The sequence below is a fragment of the Cupressus sempervirens genome, chromosome 5, assembly GCF_028749045.1.
Source record: "Cupressus sempervirens isolate cs-2001-9-10 chromosome 5, ASM2874904v1, whole genome shotgun sequence".
In the NCBI taxonomy this organism is placed as follows: domain Eukaryota; kingdom Viridiplantae; phylum Streptophyta; class Pinopsida; order Cupressales; family Cupressaceae; genus Cupressus; species Cupressus sempervirens.
Window position 1 is genome coordinate 327775673 of NC_143122.1, and position 22825 is coordinate 327798497.

The window sequence follows — 22825 nt, forward strand, 5'->3', positions numbered from 1 at the left end:
GGAGAGATAACCAAGACCACATATAGGTCGACACAAACTCCTAGATCAATCCATGTCACAATCACATGCCACATGCATAAAATGCACCAACTTGATCGAGACAATCCATAAGAGCTCCAGTCAGCACCAACATATTGTCGAGTGTCAGTAAACTCCCAAGAATTTTTGAGTAATCGAGAGAGAGAGAGAGAGAGAGAGAGAGAGAGAGAGAGAGAGAGAGAGAGAGAGAGAGAGAGAGAGAGAGAGAGAGAGAGAGAGAGTTTACTGTATAATATTTTTATATTAAAAGAATATCATTCAGAATATGGTAATACAATAACTTAGTTTATAATATATTAGGTTTGTTATTTTGTATTATATTAATTTTATTGTCTAATAGGATGGATGTGTGTGTGTCACTATGTATATAAAATGGGATAAAACATCCTAACACATTAAATTATTTAGTGTGTGTGTATATATATATATATATATATATATCTTATTCATATTTGATAATAGGTAATAGATATGGATCAAATAACTGATACCTATAACCCAAGTATGCAACTTTGGGATTTGCCTAATCATTTGTATGGAATTTGGTTAGAGGGTGTCAAACTTGAATAGTCATCCCAAACAACATATTTTTGAGATTTCTTTTCATCTCCATATTTTGACCTTGTAGTTGATGACTTTTTTGACATGAAATCACTTTAAAAAAATGGTTTGTTGAGGATATTCTAGACTTTCCACCAATATAAATATTTTCCAATTTTGCATTTAATGAATAATTATTGATCATTATTTAATTGAATTGTGCCTAAAGTCTCAACTGATAGAGTAATTGAAAAAATCTACAACTTGCAAACAATATTTTAAAAGAAATAATCTAAAAGATGCATTACATTCTATAGTTCACATAGTATAGGGAAAAAATGATCTTTATGAAATTATGATTATGTTATGGTGGTAAGATACATATGAGTTTTTATGTATAGAAGAATTTATAGCAAAAAAACATAATTAAACTAGGCTAGTTCCCCATCTGTGGATCTCAATAAACCATATGCCCCCCACTGCTTTGTTTGATGTCTCTATTGACTACTTTCTCTTCCATTCAATTCACAAGGCTACCTATCCAAATCGAATAATCTACAATAATTATTTTAGGGGGCATACAATAATAAATGGCTACACGGTAATGATACAATAGTAGGGGAATTTTATGGTCTATCTAGAATAATTGGGTGAAAGGTAGAGTTAGGAAGAGCCCCCTACTTTGGCTCCTAGCCATAACCATGGGTTCTCATAATCCTCTATTATGGTTTGGAGTTTGTTCATAATAGTTGTAGGGTAAAAGCAAAAACCTTTGTCACCCTTTGGTAAAGGAAAAGGCTAACAAAAGTATAATTGTTTATCTTCAATGACATAAAACTGGTATTATTATTTAGAATTTGAAAATGAAGTAAACTAATGAAATGGGTAGAAATGGTTGGAGTCTAAGATTATAATTTTTAATAATTATTTGGAATAAGAAATGATATATTTTCCTAATATTTACAGATAATTTTTTAGTTGCTGAAAAATACTAATAAATTTATTTCCATTTGAACTCATACTATGTTATAGATAACACATATAGCTAGAACAATAAAAATAATTGACTTTAGACCTATATTTTCTCTTTTATAGTGATTCAAATTTCAATTGATTGGAAATCGATAATTTTTCTCCCATCACATTTTTCAAAAAAAAATTGGTTCTAACTAGAAGAAAAACTAAAATTATGAAAGAGGACTCTCTCCTCTAGAACATCATATAATTTAAAAAAAACATTATATGATTTAATATTTTTTTGTGTTTCAAAATTGACATCTTTTCGATGGTTAAAATACGTGCTTGTAGAATTTTTTAATTACAATACACTATATCTAATTAAAATACTATAAACTCTATATGAAAATATTCTTGACTTTGAGCTCTATAAAATATTATTTATAGTTTGCTAAAAACAATCATTAAAAATAGTAAGAGTTATTGAAATGCCAATGTTTTGAAATAATTTTATTTCTTTAGTAATTGGATACAAACTAGTATAAAATATGCATTTAATAGACATTTGCAATTGGAAAAATGTGACATCATATACAAATTAGCTAGAATGAATTTATCTAGGTCATATGTTTGAGAGGAATTGATTTTTGGATAGAAATACTCAAATTCAATCATTTTAATAAGTCAGCTTGAAGGTGACACAACTTTGTACTTTTACCCTATAGTTCCCAAGATAAGCCCCCTCTTTCGAATATACCCCCTATATTTTAAGGGCTAGGGTAAGGGGAAAAGGGCCCCTAAACTACTATGGGGAACTAAAATATCAAGTTGATAATTCCCATTCTGGGAAGTCATAGCCGTATGGAGGGGCAAATGCCCTCCTTATTCTAGTTACTAGTTTTGCAGCTACTATTCTAAGGGGCTTAAAATTCTTTGGGCATGAAGAGCCAATGGAGGTGGAGAGCCCTACGCCCCACACATACATCACCTACTTGTCTTTGCCTCTACGGGTGAGGTCCAAGGTAAAGAGTTAAAAAGTTGTCGTGTGTGTGTGTGTGTGTGTGTGTGTGTGTGTGTGTGTGTGTGTTTGAGAACTTGGGGCCCTCTTCATAGTATTGAGGGGCCTTGCCTAAAATTTGATGGGCCCTAGAATTTTATGGTCTCCCTACCCTCAAATTTTATATTAAGGTGTCTAACTTTGTTAAAATCTAAATTCTCATTGTCATTTAAGGGTCTACTTCAGCTCACCATTATCATGGTCATACCCATAGAGACTTATCATAGCAACACAATAAGATCCATAAAGGAATTTCTGTATTGTTTGATACTAATTGTGTTAGTAATGGGAAAAGTAAATAACATCAATTAATTTAATGTAGGTCTAATTTTCACATTTAAATTTATATATAAAAATTGAATTTAATTGCCTATTTTAGATCATTATGTAAATTGTCAATGGTCTAATTTTGAGATCTTTGAGACACAATTTTTTCTTATAATAGTTTGAAATTGATATACAAGAAAAAAAAAAAAAAACAAACTTAAAATCAGAATTAATGCATGTACATAAAATTAGTAACATAACTAGCAAAGATACAATTCACTAATTGAATTATATTTAGGTAAGCTACAATATATTCTAAGTGGTTTGTTTCCATAATAGTAATATGAAATAAGTGATATACAAATATTGAAAACTTTTATAAAAAATATAATTGTAGATGTACTTGAGTATATTAATATATATTGACCTTTTGACAACATATCTATACAAGAAATATTCTTTTATGCAATCATGTAGTCAACAAGCTTATAGACACTAGCATATACTAATTTAATATCACCATCATGTCATTATAAAAAATGTAGAATCAAAAGAATTTCCATCAAAATGAAAGGACTACATAACAACCTTTAGCTTACTCATCCAAAGCAAATTTTGACTGGTAGAAAAAAATGTTGCTTGCCACTTTTGTGTAGAAATAATATAAAGTTTTTTAAAATAGACTTTAAATAATATAAATATAATTAAAAATTATAAGTAAATAATAATAATAAAATAGATTCGAGATAACGAATGCACCTCAAACTTATCAATCCAGCCTATCAATTATTGTCATAGAAACAAATTTTCATTTTCTTGACAGCTACATAAAAAAAACCAGAAAATCTTTCATATTTTTCCTATCCTCTACACCTGCTTTCGCTATTATTCCTTGAAGCCATTTTCAAGAGCTGAATTCGTTTGTTTTGTTGATAGCGACACCAAATAGTCCACAAAATCTCTCGTGTTTTTCCATGATGATCCTCCTTCATCTACTGCTCTCATTATCGTCTCTCTCACTTCATTAGTCCTCTTCCTCATCTCTTCATCTTTCAACAAATCTCTCACACCTCGCAATCTCAGCTCCCTCAACAACTGAATTATCTCTGTAGCTATCAAAGATAAGCCGAACTTTCCAGTGGTTTACAACCAACATTCTATTTGTGCTCTGCTCAATTCCCAGTGGGAAACCAACATTGGAACACCCAGACTTAAACTCTCCATTGTAGAATTCCACCCTCCATGAGTGAAGAAGCCTCCAACAGATGGATGTGATAAAACAAGAAGCTGAGGGGACCATGGAACAAAAAGTCCTCTATCTTTTGTTTTCTCCAAATAACCTCAGGAAGAATTTCATTGTAGTCTATTGGTGATGTTGTTTCTGCTTCTGATCTCACCAAGTCTGGACGTATCACCCATAGAAATTCCTGTTAAACAAGTAGCCCAAGTATTAGTAATAGAAGCAGTTGATTTCAAAAAATAGAGGGCTATAAATATTGACATAAAAAAATACTGGTATTTGTGAAAATTTTCATGAATTAGTAAGAAATCGAATCTAGGACTTGAAATTTGTTGGAAGGGCATTCTATAACTGAACAAACCTTCTTGTTGATCAACCCAATCCATCTCTTGTTTGGTGTGGTTCAGAGATCTTACTTTGGCCTAATTTTTCTTATCTGAAGTTTAATATCAAGTTCGACTTTTCATCGGTCAGTTATGGGCAAAACTACCAGTTTTCTTGGTGACACAATCTCCCACTTGTTTGCTTTCCTGGCTTTAATTTTTGGTTTTTCATTAGTCATTTATGAGTAAAATTTAGGACCTCGCATTTGATACTAAGGTATTCTGCTATTCGAATCTGACTCATAGATTCCAGTTATTAAACTACCATTCTCCCAACATGAACTTAAATGTCCTCCAAATTCTTATCCCACCCATTTCTTTAACTACAATTGGAGGGGCCTAGCCCCAGTACTGCTTGCATAGTAATTCACTGATTGTCTGATAAATTTATTCCCCATCTCTCTCATATTCTGACCTGGACTTTAACACCATGTTAAAAAATCCTTATCAATCTCGTATTCTGACCTGTACTTTAATACTATGTTACAATATTTATGGATCAGCTAAAATCAGCCTGATCTAAGACTTCCCAGTTGCTACTGATATGTTCTACCAACCCTTTAATTTTAACTAGGCTTGGTTTCTCATATCTTTTATTTTCTTATCTAATAATTAATCACAGAGTGTGATCTAAAACATTGATGATAAAAAATATCCACAATCAAACAAATACAAATTGTACATTTCTTTCTTTCTTTCTTTTCATATCTTTTATTCTCTCATCTTAATAATTGATCACAGAATGTGATCTGAAATATTGATCATAAAAAATATCCACAATCAAACAAATACAAATTGTACATTGAAATGAAGTGTGAAAATTTGATAATATAAAATAATAATTTAATCTTAATTAATGAAACAGAATCTCAAAGATTTAAAAAAACATTTGTTGTGAATATTGTATCGGTAGTTTCTACAGGCTGGAGAATACCTGCTCGCTTTCCATCAGTTCTCTTGCTATCTCTCGTGTTTGAACTCTAGATATTTGAGCAAAGCTTCCAAATGAAACATACAAAACAGAACTTTTAGGGTTTGAATCCAGCTATGGTAGGCAATTAGATTCTGCCTGTAGGCTTAACGATCTCGAACTTTCTATGGAGAAGTCTTGTTGTTTACCTTCTCCTTCAAAGTAAATTGAGGGTAGTAAGGGACCAATCGAGCGAAAGAGAGGAGATTCTTCTGCAATGACATCATTTGCTTGGCTTTCAAGCTCATAGACTGTGTTGCTTACAACCCATGCGGCTTCCTCCTGAAAAAGCATCTGTTGCAAAATAAGGTGATGCATAGGATTTGATGGGTTTCCTGATTGGATATCAGATGGGAAATCTTCTAGGTGCATTGGGGGGAGACCTGAGATGTAATCTATCATTCCTGTTAATGCAATCAGTAAAATCAGTACAATTTTTTTAACTTGAAAATGGGTTCACCGTGTAGATATTTTAAATGTTGGGCAAGGACTAAATTTCCTGTGGAATTGATAACCTAGAAAAAAATAAGTTGGCATGTGCTAGTACATACTGCAAAGTTTATCTTTTTAATCTATTGCTGTATAAAACAGAAAAGTGCACCTTTGGGAGAAAAGTCTCCATTGTCTTTAACCAATGACAAATGTCTGTAGATGACTTGAACGCTCACTGCCTGTGACCAGAATGCTACAAATGGAAGGTCAAATTTCTTAGCAACTTCAAGAGTCCATGTAAGAAATGATGTACCGATAACACAGGACACTGGAGATTCACATCGCTGTGTTAACAGTTTTTCAAGAAGATCTTCTGTGGAAGCTCTCATGGTGATCATGATGTCCTTGAAGTCTTCCCCTGGCGCGGCCATTCGGTTGAAATCAAGTGGCGGGCCATCCAAAACATGTGCAAAATGAATATTAAAACAGGGGCTCTCTAAAATTCCATGAGAGTTGTGAGCTTTCATTATTTTGAAGTGATTGAACTCCGTATTGATGAAGGTTACAATAATGCCTTGTGAAGAAAGCTTCTCTGATAGTCTTATCAGGGGATTTATATGTCCCTGAATTGGAAATGGGATTACAACAACACGAGGAGGCATACTTGTGGCACTCTGAATTCCTGTACTAATATTTTTTTCTAAAAGGGAAGCAAATGTGGGCAGATCTTAAATCTTAAATGTGTTTGAATGGAATAAGTATTATATAGAAATTTAGTGATACAGATAGGATAATATTCTAAAACTAATTTAAATTTCAACCTTTCTATGGCCAGAAAATTTAATATGGGTAGGTGAGTTTTCAAAATTGGAAAAGAAGGGGGAATATTTTTGGCTAGTAAGTCAAAAGGAATGTTTTGTTCCATTCGACCAGTTAGAAGAGTTGAAGAGATCAGAAGTTGCAGAGCAGAGCAGAGAATAAAAAAAAGAGAGAGGAAGTGATCAATAGATCAAGTTGCAGAGATAGTAGTAAGTGTTTCGTGCCTACAGTTGCACGCGTTTCTCCTTGTTATTCTGTAAGTTCGTAGTTTATTGGATTTTTCCTCTGAAGCAGTGATTGCTCTAGGCATTTTTGTATGCAACCATTAGAGCTGTAAGTTTAAAGTTTCTCCAGTTTGAAGATTTAGGGTTATTTTAGGGTTTTCTGGTTGAAGCCGAATGCTCTCAGATTTTGTAATAGTTTGAATGCTCCTAGATTTTGTAATAGTTTTAATCAAAGTTGAATAGCAAGCAAGTAGGCATACGTGAATGCATTGTTCTTCCTCTATTTATTGCATTTGAGAAAATTATTGTTGAATGTTTCAAGCATTGGCTCTCTGATTTTAATGGTGATAATATTCACGTTATAAGTTTGCACTCGGACTTGTCTTTGTTTGAGTTCTCTCTCTATAGTTTGAGCTGAGCTCACTCGGCATCTTCTTCTACCAAGCTCCATCCTATAGTGGTGACCGAGCTCACTCGGCATCCATTGGTGCCGAGTTGCCCTTCATGTGCTAAGTTCACTGAGCTCCTTCATGTGCCAAGCTCACTTGGCACCCTCCTACCACTTAGCTCCTTAACATGCCAAGAAAAAATGACACTCAGCAATAGTTAGTGTCGAGTAAAAAAAATTTAAAGTTGTGATCTTTTTTTTCACATAGTATCAGAGCTTTGAGGCCCCACATCCATAGTGAGTTAGGGCATTTTTTTCTGAGATATTTGATATGGTAGGAGATGCAGGAAAGATATGGTAGCAACCACTGTCCTTTAATGGACAAAATTATGATATATGGGCAAAGAAGATGAAAACCATAATGGTTGCAAATGATTTATAGAATTTTGTGATAAATGGGTTCAATGATGTGACAGACCCAGGTTAGTATGCTGCTCTCACAAATCCACAAAAGACTCAGGTGAAAGAGTCAAGGAGAAAGGATGCAATTGTATTAAGTCTTATTGAGGCAGCTATGACAGAGATAGTTTTTCCAAAGATTGCAGTAGCAAATTATGCAAAGGAAGCATGGGACATCCTTGAGACGAACTTCAAGGGAACTAATAAAGTTAGAGTAGTGAATCTACAAATGATCAAAAGAGAGTTTGAGAACCTTTGGATGAGGGACAATGAGCCTATTGCAAAGCTCAGCTCACAAATCTCCACTTTGATAAACCAACTCAAATCAAATGGAGAAGAATATGATGAGCAAAGGATTGTAGAGAAAATATTGAGGATTTTACCTTAGAAATATGATGATCTTTTCATGACCATAGAGGAGGCTAAAGACCTCACCACATTGACAATGTATGAGTTGATGGGAACTCTTCAAACTCATGAGCACCGGGTAAACAAGTCAGCTACTACTTTCCAAGAGAAATCTTTTAAAGCTCAAGAGAATTCAAGAGGTAGGGGGAGAGGTAGAAATGGCTTTGGTAGAGGCTCAAGAAGTAGAGGTTGTAGGAGGAATAGTCAAAGGAATGCTAGTGTTGAAAACTCAAGTTGAGCAAGCGACCAAGAGGGAGCAAGCACCTCTTAAAATAGCTCTAGAGGAGGTGAGAAGAATTACAACTCTAATAAGAGTAATGTTGAATGCTACAACTATTATAAATATGGACATTATGCAAGTGAATGCTGGAAGAAACAAGGTGATCAGTCAAAGCATAATGCTAACGTAGCTGATGTGAACATGGAAAATGCAAACAAACCCACTACCTTCATCATGTGTAACATTGGTGAAGAAGGAAGCCTTGAGGTATGGTACTTGGATAGTGGATGTAGCAACCACATGAGTGGTAATGAAAGTTTATTTTCTTTCATCGATAAGACTTTTAAGTTTGAAATTAAAATGGGAAATAATAGAACCATTCCCATAGTGCGAAAATGATCTATTATGGTCCACACCAAGTAAGGTGAGAAGAAGGAAATACAAAATGTGTATTTTTCCCCTAGTATGAATTATAATTTGATGAGTGTCAGAAAACTCATTCAAAATGGATACAAGGTGCTAATGGAATTCATGAGAAAGATGGGAGCAATAGATTACTTGCAACAGTCCAAATGACAAAGAATTGGATGCTCCTGTTGAGAATTGAGACATGTTTCTCTTCTCAAATCAATATTGCACCTCCCAAGCATGCATGTATAGTAGTACACTAGCATTCAGCTTTTAGGAGCGTGATTGAAGACCCCTCCAAGCTTTGGCATCTTAGGTATGGACATTTTGGCTTTGCTGGTTTGAATTTTTTGTCCAAGAAAAGAATGATAGATAGTTTGCGAAGCATTGTAAATTCATATGACAAGTGTGAGGCTTGCATATTGGTTAAGCAACACAGACTTCCCTTTAATTCTAGAAATTCTAAAAGGGCTAGAGCACCATTAGAATTGGTGCATTCTAATTTAGTAGGCCCTATGAACACTACTTCTATTGGGGGGAGTACTTATTTTATGACATTCATAGATGATTTCAGTCATAAGACATGGGTGTATTTCTTGAAGAATAAATTTGAAGCATTTGACAAATTTTTTGAATTTAAAGCCTGGCTGAAAATGAATGTGGACATTATATTAAGGTCCTTAGATGAGATAAAGGAGGGGAGTATACGTCCAATATGTTTGTAAATTTTTACAGGAAGAATGGCATAAGAAAAGAGCTTACAACCAGTTATACTTTATAGCAAAATGGAGTGGCTGAGAGAAAGAATAAGACCATTGTTGAGATGGCTAGAAGTATGATGAAAGCAAAAGGGCACCCAACTGAATATTGCAAAGAAGCTATAGCAACAACAATATATTTGATCAATAGGTGTCCTACAGAGTCTGCTCATGATAAGATGCCTCTTGAGGCTTGGTCAAAGGGTAGATGGATAGTTGAACACTTGAGAGTGTTCGCATGTGTAGCATATGCACATGTGCCTAAGGAACAAAGAAAAAAGCTGGATCACAAAGGTGTGAAGTGCATATTCATAGGGTATAGCTCAGAATCAAAGGCCTATAGGCTATATGATCCAATTAACAAGAAGATTATCATTTCAAGAGATGTGGAGTTTCTTGAAAACTAGTCATGGGATGGCTCGATAGATGAATCCTCAAGCACTTCAAGTAAAGTGCCTACCATTGAAGAGGAAGAAGATGACTTTGTTGATCAGCAAGAAGATGGAGCAAAAAACATAGATTGTAGACAAAGACAAAAAGGGAAACAACCCTTAACATGTCAAGCAATAGCCCCAAGCAGTTCAAGATAGCCTCGAGCTAGTATCCAAAATAGTAGCGGCAACAATGCTGAGAATTCAGATCCCACTCTTGCCTCCCTATTGCCAAGAAAGACTAAATGTCTAAGGGAGATATATCAAGAAGAAAGGTATGATGAAGATTATGATGAGAATGTAAATTTTGCATTATTTTCTCATATTGACCCAATTTATTTTGAGGAAACTATGAAAGAGGAGAAATGGTGTAATGTCATAGATGAAGAAATAGATGCTATTGAAAGAAATGAGACATGGGAGTTAAATAAATTGCCTCACAAGAAACAAGTGATTGGAATGAAATGGGTGTATAAGACCAAGTGCAATGGTGATGAAAAAATAGATAGGCATAAGGCACGTTTAGTGGTCAAGGGGTACAAGCAGCAATATGGCAGCGATTATGAAGAGATATCTGCCCCAGTTGCAAGAATGGAAACTGTGTGTGCTATCATAGCAATTGTAGCTCAACACAAATGAAGGTATATCAAATGGATGTGAAGTCCACCTTCCTAAATGGCATATTGAAGGAAAAAGTTTATGTGGAACAGCCACCTAGTTATGAAGTTGTAGGTGAAGACACAAGGTGTATAGATTGAAGAGAGCTCTATATGGACTCAATCAAGCTCCAAGGCATGATATAGCAAGATTGACTCATATTTGATGAACATTGGCTTTAGAAAATGTGATGTTGAGCCCACTCTTTACATTAAGGCAGCAAATGACAATGTGGTGATTGTTGTCCTATATGTAGATGATTTAATTTTCATTAGAAATGACAATTTTCTTATTGGTGAGTTCAAAGAGGCTATGAAAAATGAATTTGAAATGACAAACCTAGGTTTCTTGAAGTATTTTCTAGGCATAGAAGTAAAAAAAATGCATGATGGCATCTTCATCTCTCAAGAAAAGTATGCAAGGCAGATCTTGGAGAGATTCAAAATGCAGAACAATAAGGCAACCCCAACACCAAGAGCAGTAGGCCTAAAGTTGAGCAGGGAAGATTGCTGCAAAAGTGTGAATCCATCACTATACAAGAGAATGGTTGGAAGTTTTATGTATTTGACTACAATTCGGCTAGACATAATGCATGTAGTAAGTTTGATTTTAGATTTATGAAAACACCAAAGAATTCTCATTAGGATCCTAAGATATGTGAATGGTACCAAGGATTTAAAATTTTGTATATTGGAAAAAATGAATTCAAGTTGGTTGGTTACACAGATAGTGATTGGACTGGAAGTCTAGATAATAGAAGAGCACTTCCAAATACATGTTTTATATGGGATCAGGTGCAATTTCATGAGCATCCAAGAAGCAACTTATTATTTCTCAATCTATAGTAGACGTTGCATACGTAGCAATAAATGCAGCAGCATGTTAGGCTATTTGGTTAAGGAGGATCTTGACATATTTGAATGAAAGGAAAGAGGATAGAACCACAATTTATTGTGACGACATCTCATCAATTGCATTATCCAAGAATCTAATCTTCCATGGGAGAAGCAAGCATATAGAGATCAAATATCACTTCATCAGAGAGTTGGTGGAGAATAGGGATATCAAGATGGAATTTTGCAAGTCCGAGCAGCAGCTAGTAGACATTTTCACAAAGCCATTAGGCATTGGAAGTATTGTACACCTAAGAGAGTGTCTTGGTGTAATTGATTTGGATCAGCAGTAGTCCTTATTTTTTTGGCTAAGGACAAAGGGGGAGTGTTGAAATATTAATTGCAAATAGTCATTTTCCCTTGGAGCCAGATGCCCACCTACCACCCTTGACAATGCCCACCTACCACCCTTGACAACCTGCACAATGGCTAGAAAATTTAATATAGGTAGGTAAGTTTTCAAAATTGGAAAAGAGGGGGAAATATTTTTGGCCAATAAGACAAAAGGAATATTATGTTCCTTTTGACTAGTTAGACAGAGTTGAAGAGATTAGAAGTTGCAGAGAAGAAAAAAAAAAAAGGAAGTGCTCACAAGATCAAGTTTCAGAGACAGAATGAAGAGTTTTGTGCCTGCAGTTGCATGTGTTTCTCCTTTTCATTCTATAAGTTCATAATTTATTAGATTTTTTCTATGAAGCAATGATTACTCCAGGCATTGTTGTATGCAGTCATTAGAGCTGTAAGTTTAAAGTTTAAAGTTTGAAAATTTAGGGTTATTTTAGGGTTTTCTAGTTGAAGTTGAATGCTCCCAGATTTTGTAATAGTTTTAATCAAAGTTGAATAGCAAGCAAGCATGCATACATGAATCCATTGTTCTTCCTCTGTTTATTGCATTTGAGAAAAATATTGTTGAATGTTTCAAGCATTGGCTCTCTGGTTTTAATGGTGATAATACTCACATTATAAGTCTACACTCAGTCTTGTCTTTATTTGAGTTCTCTCTCTATAGTTTGAGCTGAGCTCACTCGACATCCATTGGTGTTGAGTTCACTCGGCTCCTTCATGTTCCAAGCTCACTTGACACCCTCCTACCACTCAACTCCTTAACATGTTGAGCAAAATTGGCACTCGGCAATAGTTAGTGTTGAGTAAAAAAAAAAAAAAGTTGTGATCTTTTTTTTTCATAGGCTGTACTTCAACTATAAATGTTGAATCTTTAAGGCCTAAATGTTGAAAATCAATACAACAATAAAAAATTTAGCTTAAATAATTGTAGTACTAATACAACCTATGTAGAAAAACATAGCCAACACATTTCAATACAATATATTATTAGGGTCAGTACAAGAAGTTGGGTCTCACTTTTGGCCAAAAAGTAGAAGTGTTTTTCCTATTTTTAAAATATTTTGTCAATTGATGCCAAAATTTGAGCCATTTAGATATTAAATATAAAAAAATTTCACAAATAAAAATTGTAGTGCTTGGAATCTTCTTTTTGAATATGCAATTTATTTTTATACCCATATGATGGATTATTTTTTTGATATGGATCTTCAAAAACCACTTTTTCAAAATGCCTGTTTCAGGACCATACCACGCTCGTGTACGGACACCATAATTTGACACAAATGAATGAATTTTTGTGAATCCTTTTAAATGGAGTTATCTGACGCACCAAAGATTGATGAGAATATTTTTCTTGAATTTTTTAATGAATATTTTTTATTATTATTAATTTTTAATTGGCTATAAAGGAAAATTTTAAAACCTCTCATGTACAGACACCATAATTTGATCAAAATTTTACTATTTTCAATTTTTTTTAAAAACTTCAAATGAATTAAATGTAGATTGATGACATATAAATTAATTTAAGAAAAAATATAAAATTAAAAAGTTATTAAAGTTTTAGTGAACGTTGCTATTTTACATTTAGGTATCACCTTTGATTAAAAAATAATACAAAAATAGTAAATAAAATTATAACACATAAAATTTATATTTATAAAATTAGGACAGTGAGAGCTCTAATGGGTTTTTGTTTCATAAAAAAATTTGATCGAGAAGACCCTCTAAAAATTATGGCAAGGCATGAATTTGTCAGTTCAATGCCTTAGCCAAATCTTGAGAGGCCAAGGCATAGTCTTGGTCTCACCAAGCCTATCCCTAACCAAAATCTAAGGCAAGAAAAAAAAAATCCCACCTCATGTTATAAGAAATGGGCACCTGTTATTTGAATTTCAAAAAGCGGGTACCCGTTTTGAAAAGCTAAAAATGGCATGTAAAATCTGCTGAAAAATTAAAAATATGAATTTTTAAGAAATGGTTACCTATTTTTTATTTTTAAAAAATGGGTACCTGTTTCTTAAAAATTCAAATTTTTAATTTTTTGAGAAACAGGTACTCATTTTTTGAAAACGAAAAATGGGTACCCAATTTTTAAAAATAATGGGTGCTCATTTTTTAAATTTAGGGTCGGGCACTTGAACCAAAAATAGGTGCCTATTTTTTAAAATCTGGTACGCATTTCTAAGAGGACTCATTTCGCAGATTTGACTTCTATGGAATTGCGACCCAATTTTGTGCATTCACCCATTATTTGTGTAAATAAAGGAGCAATAATTTAAGATGAGTGATTTTTTTTTATAAAATTTAGATAATTGACAAATGACATAAATATTCCATTCAAATCATAATAAGTTACAAGCCAAATCATTACATCCATGAAAAGTCTTATTGATGTACATTTTATATCTATAGATCATTTCTTTTCAATTGACCAATAAAAAAAAAATTTAATTTCACTATCATCATATCCATCACAATCCTTTAAAATCATTGTACAAAGGTGAATATAAAAATAGTATAGATAACATTATCACAAACATTTGATAAATACTTTTGACATAGTGAAATAACTATTGTTATTACCACTATTTGTTTGATATCATTACTCTCAAGCTTATCTTAATCAACCAAATTGAATCTACACATTGTAGAATTTTTTGTTTAGTTATCTTAGCAATCAAAGCATGCAAACCACTTTGCTGCAATATTATAAACTCACACTATTGAGAATATAAGTGCCTTTACATCGAATATTTGGAATTTTAGCAATATAATCAATGCAATCATCCTATTCATCAGCAAGAAAAGCTTCAAAGTGGTTAGAGTTTGACTAGGGCATATCATGATGAAAGTGGGTAAGTTGATCATTCAAATTTATGAAATTATTCTCAAATGAATTGGACTTTTGCTCATGATACATGTTGTTGCAATGCAATCTACAAGTCTTATGAAGTAAAAATAAAAAGAAAGGCAGGGTATCTTTTATTTAGAAGGTAAAACAAATAAGATATTCTGTAGGCTTTTATATACAATTATTAGAGCCCCACAGATTGAATGGCCAAAAGCATAAAAATATTATTTTCACATTTTTAGATTGAATGCCAAAAGCATGAACATCTCATTTACCTATTTAGATTGAACAACACAAAAAACGTTTTTGTTGTTGAGAATCTACCATAAATTTAATGTAGTAGGTCATTTGCCCCTGGAGCCAAGCACTCACCTAGCCTGCACAATAGTTAGAAACATTGAATGTGGGTAGGTGAGATCAAATTTTGAAATGAGAGGGAAAATATTTTTGCCAAGAGACAAAAGAAATGAATCAGATTCATTTTTTGTTCAGTTAAAGAGTTGAAGATAGCAGAGTAGAAGGATTGGATCAGTTGCAGAGAAGAGAAGAGAAGTCAATAAGTAGATCAAGTCAGAGTTTAGAAAATAGAAGGAAGTTAGTTTCGTGTCAAAATTGCACACATTTCCTCTTGTTATTCTATAGGTTCGTTATTTTGATTTGTAATGTCAAATAGTGATTGCTTTAGGCATTATAGTATGTAGTCATTAGTGTTGCAAGTTTAAAATTTAAAAGATGTTGTTAGTTGGAAGTTTTTGCTGTTTGTTTGGTTGAAGCTAAATACTTCCATATTTTGTAATAGTTTTATATTATTTGAATAGAAAGCAAGCAAACAAGTAGGCATACAAATCCTTGTTGTTCCCTTCTATTCATCATTGCATGATATTTTGCATTTGAAGAAGTTCATAGTTGAAATCTTCTTCCTTTGGCTCTCTACATTTTAATGGTGGTAATATCTAGACTATAAGTCCAATACACAGCCCACTCAGTCTAATCCTTAACCAAGTTCTCTTTTAGTTTCTCTTATCGAGCTCACTTGACATCCCTTTCTATCGAGCTTAACCTTACAATGGTTATCGAGCTCATTCAGAAACTATACTACTGAGCTCACTCGACATACTCTATGTCGAGTTGCCCTTTGTGCCGAGATACTTGGCTTCTTCTTGTGCCAAGTTCACTTGGCACCCATTGCTTGTTACTCGACATCCATTGCATGGTGAGTAAATTGTCACTTGGCACCTTTCTTTACCGAGACATTTTTTAGGGTTTTTTATTTTATATATATATGTGGTATTAGAGATTTGAGACCCCACATCCATGGTGAGTTATGGCTTCTGTTTTATTTGGGATATCTGACATGGCAGGAGATGCAAGAAAGATATGGCAGTAGCCACCATCCTTTAATGGACAAAATTATGATACATGAGAAAAGAAGATGAAAACCATAATAGTAGCTAATGACTTGTGGGAGTGGTTAATGGGTTCAATGATGTGATAGACCCAACTCAGTATGATGCCCTCAACAACAATCAAAAGACTTAGTTGAAAGAGTCAAGGAGAAAGGATGCTGAGGCATTAAGTCTAATTTAGGTAGCAATGACGGAGATAGTCTTTCCCAAGATTGCAACAACAAATTATGTAAAGGAAGCATGAGATATTCTTGAGACAAACTTAAAGGGAAATGATAAAGTCAGAGTAGTGAAGATACAAATGATTAGAAAGGAGTTTGACAACCTTCAGATGAGGGACAATGAACCTATTGTAGATTTCAGCTCTCAAATCTCCACTTTGATAAATAAGCTCAAATCAAATGGAGAAGACTATGATGAGCATAAGATTATGGAAAAGATATTAAGGAGTTTGCCTCAGGAATATGACAACCTTGTGGTAACCATAGAGGAAGAAAAGGACCTCACCACATTGACCATGGATGAGTTGATGGGAACTCTTCAAACCCATGAGCATTGAATAAATAGATCAGCAAGTACTTTCCAAGAGTAATCTTTCAAGGCTCAAGAGAATTCAAGAGGTAGGGGTAGAGGAAGAAATGGCTTCAGTAGAGGCTTAAGAAGTAGAGGTCATGGAAGGAATGATCAAAGGAATGCTAGTGCAAAAAGCTTAGGATGAGCAAGCAACCAAGAGGGAGCAAGCACCTCTAGAAACAACTCTAGAGGAGGTGAGAAGAATTACAACTCCAATAAGAGCAATGTTAATTGCTACTATTGTCATAAGTATGAGTATTATTCAAGTGAATGCTAGAAGAAATAGGGTGATCAGTCAAAGTAGAATGCTAATGTGGCTAATGTGAACATGAAAAATGCAAACAATTCGACAACCTTCACCATGTGTAATATCAGTGAAGAAGTTAGCTTTGAGGTATGCTACCTAGACAACAGTTGTAGTAGTGGTAACAAAAGTTTATTTTCTTTCATTGATAAGACCTTTAAGTTAGAAATTAAGATGGGAAATAATAGAACCATTCCCATAGTGGGAAAAGGGTCTATTATTGTCCACACCAAGCAAAGTGAGAAGGAGATATAGAATGTGTATTTTTCCCTTGGTATGAAGCACAAATTGATGAGTGTTTGACAATTCAATCAAAATGGACAGAAAGCACTGATGGAAAATAACAAGTGTGTCATCCATGAGAAGGATGGGACTAATAGATTAGTTGTAGCAACTTAAATAACAAATAAGATGATGTTCCCATTGAGGATAGAGACATATTTTTCTTCTCAAGTCAATGTTGCACCTCCCAAGCATGCATGTAAAACAATACATCAACAATTAGTTCTTAGGAGCATGATTGAAGACCCCTCCAAGCTTTGGCATCTTAGGTACAGACATCTTGGCCTTGCTAGTTTAAATTTGTTGTCCAAGAAGAGAATGGTAGAAGGTTTTCCAAGCATAGTAGATTCCTATGACAAGTGTGAGTCTTGTATTTTTTGTAAGAAACATAGGCTTCTCTTTAATTTTGAAAATTCTAACAGGGCTATAGCACCATTAGAATTGGTGCATTCTAATTTGGTAGGCCCTATGCAAACTACTTCTATGGGGGAGTACTTATTTTATGACATTCATAGATGGTTTTAGTTGTAGGACATGGGTCTATTTTTTGAAGAACAAATCTGAAGTATTTGATAAATTTGTTGAATTCAAATTCCTTGCTAAAAATAATGTAAACACTATGTAAAGGTCCTTAGATCAGACAGAGGAGGGGAGAATACTTCCAATATGTTTGTAATTTTTTGCAGATAGAATTGCATAAAGGAAGAACTTACAACTAGTTATACTTTGCAGCAAAATGAAGTGGCTGAGAGGAAGAATATGACCATTATTGAAATGAAAAGAAGCATGATGAAAGAAAAATGACTTCTAACTAAATATTAGGGAGAAGCTATAGTAACAATAGTATATTTAATCAATAGGTGTCTTACAAAATTAGTTTGTGACAAGATTTCTCTTGAGGCATGGTCATGGAACATATGGACAATCGAACACTTGAGAGTGTTTAGATGTGTAGCATATGCACATGTGCCTAAGGAACAAAGAAAAAAGCTAGATAAAAAAGTGTGATGTGTATCTTCATAGGGTATAGCTTAGAATCAAAGGCTTATAGGCTATATGATCCAATTTACAAGAAGATCATCATTTCAAGAGATGTGGAGTTTCTTGAAAATCAGTCATGGGATGGCTCAGTAGATGAATCTTCAAACACTTCAAGTAAAGTGCCTACTATTGAAGAGGAAGACGATGACATTGGTGATCAGCAAGAAGATGAAGCAACAAACTTGGATTGCAGACAGAGGCAAAAAGGCAAGCAATCCTTAACATGTCAAGCAACAACTCCAAGCACATCAAGAAAGCCCCAAGCTAGTATAAAAAATAGTAGCAACATCAATACTAAGATTTTAGATCCCACTCTCACCTCCCTATTGCCAAGAAAGATCAAAAGTCTAAGAGAGATATACCAAGATGAAATGTATGAAGAAGATTATGTTGAGAGTGTAAATTTTGCATTATTTTGTCATAGTGATCCAATCTATTTTGAAGAAGATGAGAATGAAGAGAAATGGTGTAATACCATGGATGAGGAAATAGATGCCATTAAAAGAAAGAATACATGAGAATTAACTACTTTGCCTCCCAAGAAATAAGTAATTGGAGTGAAATGAGTTTACAAGACCAAGTGCAATTCTAAAGGAAAAATAGGCATAAGGCATGATTACTGGTTAAGGGGTACAAGTAGTAGTATAGCAGAGATTATAATGAGACATATGCCCTTGTTGTAAGAATGGAATCCATATGTGTTGTCATAGCAATTGCAGCACAACACAAATGGAATGTATTTTAAATGGATTTGAAGTTGCAAGTGAAGAACATAAAGTGTATAGATTGAAGAGAGCTCTATATGGGATCAAGCAAGGTCCAAGAGCATGGTACAACATGATTGGCTCATAATTGATGAGCAATGGCTTTAGGAAAAGTGATGGTGAGCCCACACTTTACATCAAGGCAACAAATAGTAATGTGTTGATTGTTGTCTTGTATCTAGATGACTTAATATTTATTGGAAATGACAATTTCCTAATTGGTGAGTTCAAAGAGGCTATGAAAAATGAATTTGAAATGATAGACCTAGGTCTTTTGAAGTATTTTCTAAGCATAGAAGTAAAACAAATGTATGATGACATCTTCATCTCTCAAGAAAAATATGCAAAGTAGATCTTGGAGAGATCCAAAATGTAGAGTAGTAAGGTAGCTCCAACACCAACTACAGTAGGTCTAAAGTTGATTAAGCAAGGTTGTAGAAAAAGTGTGAATCCAATACTATGTAAGAGTATGGTGGGAAGTTTGATGTATTTGACTACAACTCGGCTAGACATAATGCATGTAGTTAGTTTGATTTTTAGATTTATAGAAACACCAAATGATTCTCATTAGCAAGCGAGAAAGAGGATCCTAAATTAACTGAATGGTACCAAGGAATTTTAAATTTTATACATTGCAGAAAATAATTTCAAGTTGGTTGGTTACGTGGATAGTGATTAGGTTTGAAGTTTAGATGATAGGAAGAGCACTTTCAGATACATGCTCCATATGGGATTGGGTACAATTTTATGGGCATCCAAGAAGTAACCTATTGTTGCTGAATCTACAAAAAAGGCTAAATACATAGCAGAAAATGTAGCAGAATGTCAAGCTATTTGGTTAAGGAGGATCTTGATAGATTTGAATGAAAGGAAAGAGGATGGAACCGTGATTTACTATGACACCATCTCCTCAATTGCACTATCTAAGAATCAATTCTCCTATGGTAGAAGCAAGCATTTAGAGATTAGATATCACTTCATCAGAGAGATGGTAGAGAATAGAGATATCAAAATAGAATTTTGTAAGTCTGAATAGTAGCTAGTAGACATATTTACTAAGCCTTTAGGCATTGAAACTTTTGTACACCTAAGAAAGTGTCTTGGTGACATAGCTGATTTGGATAAGGAGTGGTTCTTGTTTTCTTGGCTCGGGAAAAAGGGGGAGTGTTAGAAATTTAATGCAGTAGGTCATTTACCCCTAGAGCCAAACACTCACTACCACCCTTAGAACCTACACAATAGTCAGAAACATTGAATGCAGTAGGTGTGTTCAAATTTTGAAATGAGAGGGAAAATGTTTTTTCCAAGAGATGAAAGGAATGAATCTGATTCATTTTTTGATCAGTTGAAGAGTTGAAGAGAGCAGAGCAAAAGGATTAGATTAGTTGTAGAGAAAAGAAGAGAAGTTGATCAATAGATCAAGTCAAAGTTCATAAGACAAAAGGAATTTAGTTTTGTGTCTGCAGTTGTACGTGTTTCCTCTTGTTATTCTATAAGTTAATTTTTAAAAAATTTTCATGTGAAGTAGTGATTTCTTTAGGCATTTTTTTATGTACCATTAGTGTTGTAAGTTTGAAATTTAAAAGATTTTATTTGTTGAATTTTTTTAGGGTTTGTCTATTTGAAGCCGAATGCTCCCAAATTTTGTAATAGTTTTATATTATTTGAATAGAAAGAAAGAAAAAAAATCCTTGTTGTTCACTTCTTCTATTCATCATTGCATGATATTTTTCATTTGAAGAAGTTCATAGTTGAAAGCTTCTTCCTTTGGCTCTCTGCATTTTAATGGTGGTAGTATATAGGTTGTAAGTCCAATACCTAGCCCACTCATTGTACTCCTTGACCGAGTTCTCTCTTTGTTGCTCTTACCGAGCTCACTCAACATCCCTTGTTTCTAAGCTTAACCTTACAATAGTTACTGAGCTCACTCGGCAACTATACTACCAAGCTCACTCGACATACTCTATATTTTGATTGAAACAAATATCTGTAAATTCAAGAAGTGCTAGAAGAATTAAGAAAGATCAAAATCATGGGTGAGCTACTAGAAAAGGTAGAATTGAGGGACAATAGAGAATTGAAGAAAAACCTAAAAAATTGGAATTTCTTCGAAAAACTTGGGTTGAGTAGCTAGATTGAGGCCATGAGAGGTTTTAAATATGAACTTTCCTCTAGGTTTGCTAACTCGTGGCACAAGGGCAAGGTAACAATAGGCAACATTCAGTTCGTGGTCACCCTGAAGTTGATTGTTGAAGCCATTTGTCTAAAATGTGAAGGGGCCTAGGCTGAATGCAAGAGCTAAGTTAAGTACATCCTTTAGAGAAAAAAGTTCTTAAAATACAAGGAGAAGGTGAGAATAAAAAAGTCCACAAATGGGTATGAAAGATTCACTCTTCCCCCTCCCTTTTCCATTGTCTTTTATTAGGTCATGAAGTATTTTACTTTTGAAGGGAGCTTTAATGCCTACTATTCTTACTATTTCCCTTGCTTAATTTTTTGTTTAATGAAGAAAAGATAAATGCGCATTTCTTCTTACAATCTTCTCTTCAAGGTAGTATAGCTAGTGGTGAAAGCCCCCACTTCACCAAGGTCTACTATTCATGTTATACCACCATATTTTCTCATATTTTCCTTCTTTTAGTAGAATACTGGCATGTAGGAAAGAGGAGACAGGTACTACCTCCTATCTAAGAATAGAAGTAATTAGTTTCTCTCCTTTGAAGGACCCTAAAAAACCTAATTCCTCCACATAGAAGGTTAAGAATGTTGAATTCTCAAGCACTAAAAGTGACAAACCTATTAATCTCTCTCTTGAAGAATCCCTTTTAGAGGAAAACCTTCCTAAAAGGAAATATCATTCCCCTCTCCTATAAGGCCCTAACCATAAATGCAAAAAAATTGGAAGGAAATCATAGATGTAGACAAACACGGGAAACAGGGTGGGGCAAGTAAAGAAGATAGTACTAGGAATAAGGGGAAAAATTAGGAGTCCACCTAAAAAAATAGGACGTCTAGACAAATAAAAAAAAATAAAGATTTTATTATGATGGGGGAAAAGGAGGAAATAAAAATTACAGACAAGGAAATGAAGTATTTGGAAGCAAAAATTGGAATGTTAGGGGACAGTGAGGAAACTAAATCAAAGGACGTAGAGTATGTAGATGGGGAAGAAGAAAGTTATGATGGGGAGGATGAAGACACAAAAATAGAAGAACAAGAGGCACAAATTGAGGTGGACTTAGGTGTGGTTAGCCCTACCCATGAGACTATTAACATGGAACAATCTCAAAAATAAGGAAGTCAAAATGACTCTAAGGAAGAATAGGATAAGGGGAAGTCCTCAAATTGTACACTCTTTCCTTTTCTCTTCTTCTTCTTATCCATCTTTAGTGTACCACAGGTCTTCTTTCCATGCTAATCTCTAACCCTCTCATAATTCTTCAACTCAACTTGACTACCAATACTTAGGTTCCTCCTATCGAGCTATTCTTTCTGCAAAGAAATTAGGGAATGCTTCATACCACCTTTCTCAATAGTAAACATATTCTTGACACAATCATGCACAACCCTAAAATCATGTTGTGAAGGTCTACCAAAAAACACATGACAACTATTAATGTCCACAATATCACATGACACTTGATCCTTATACTGCCCAATCTGAATTTTAATGAGGAATTACTCCCTTACTTCCAAAGCATTGTCA

The 22825-nt window shown here is 34.1% G+C and overlaps 1 pseudogene across 1 annotated transcript; it reads right to left on the reverse strand.

Moving 5' to 3' along the window:
- Positions 1-3626: 3626 nt before the first annotated feature.
- LOC149556006 (UDP-glycosyltransferase 86A1-like) lies at positions 3627-6662 on the reverse strand (annotated as a pseudogene). Its single transcript, XR_016365344.1, has 3 exons — positions 6055-6662; positions 5418-5857; positions 3627-4287 (listed from the first exon to the last, which is right to left on the reverse strand). The product of XR_016365344.1 is annotated as a UDP-glycosyltransferase 86A1-like (transcript).
- Positions 6663-22825: the final 16163 nt, after the last annotated feature.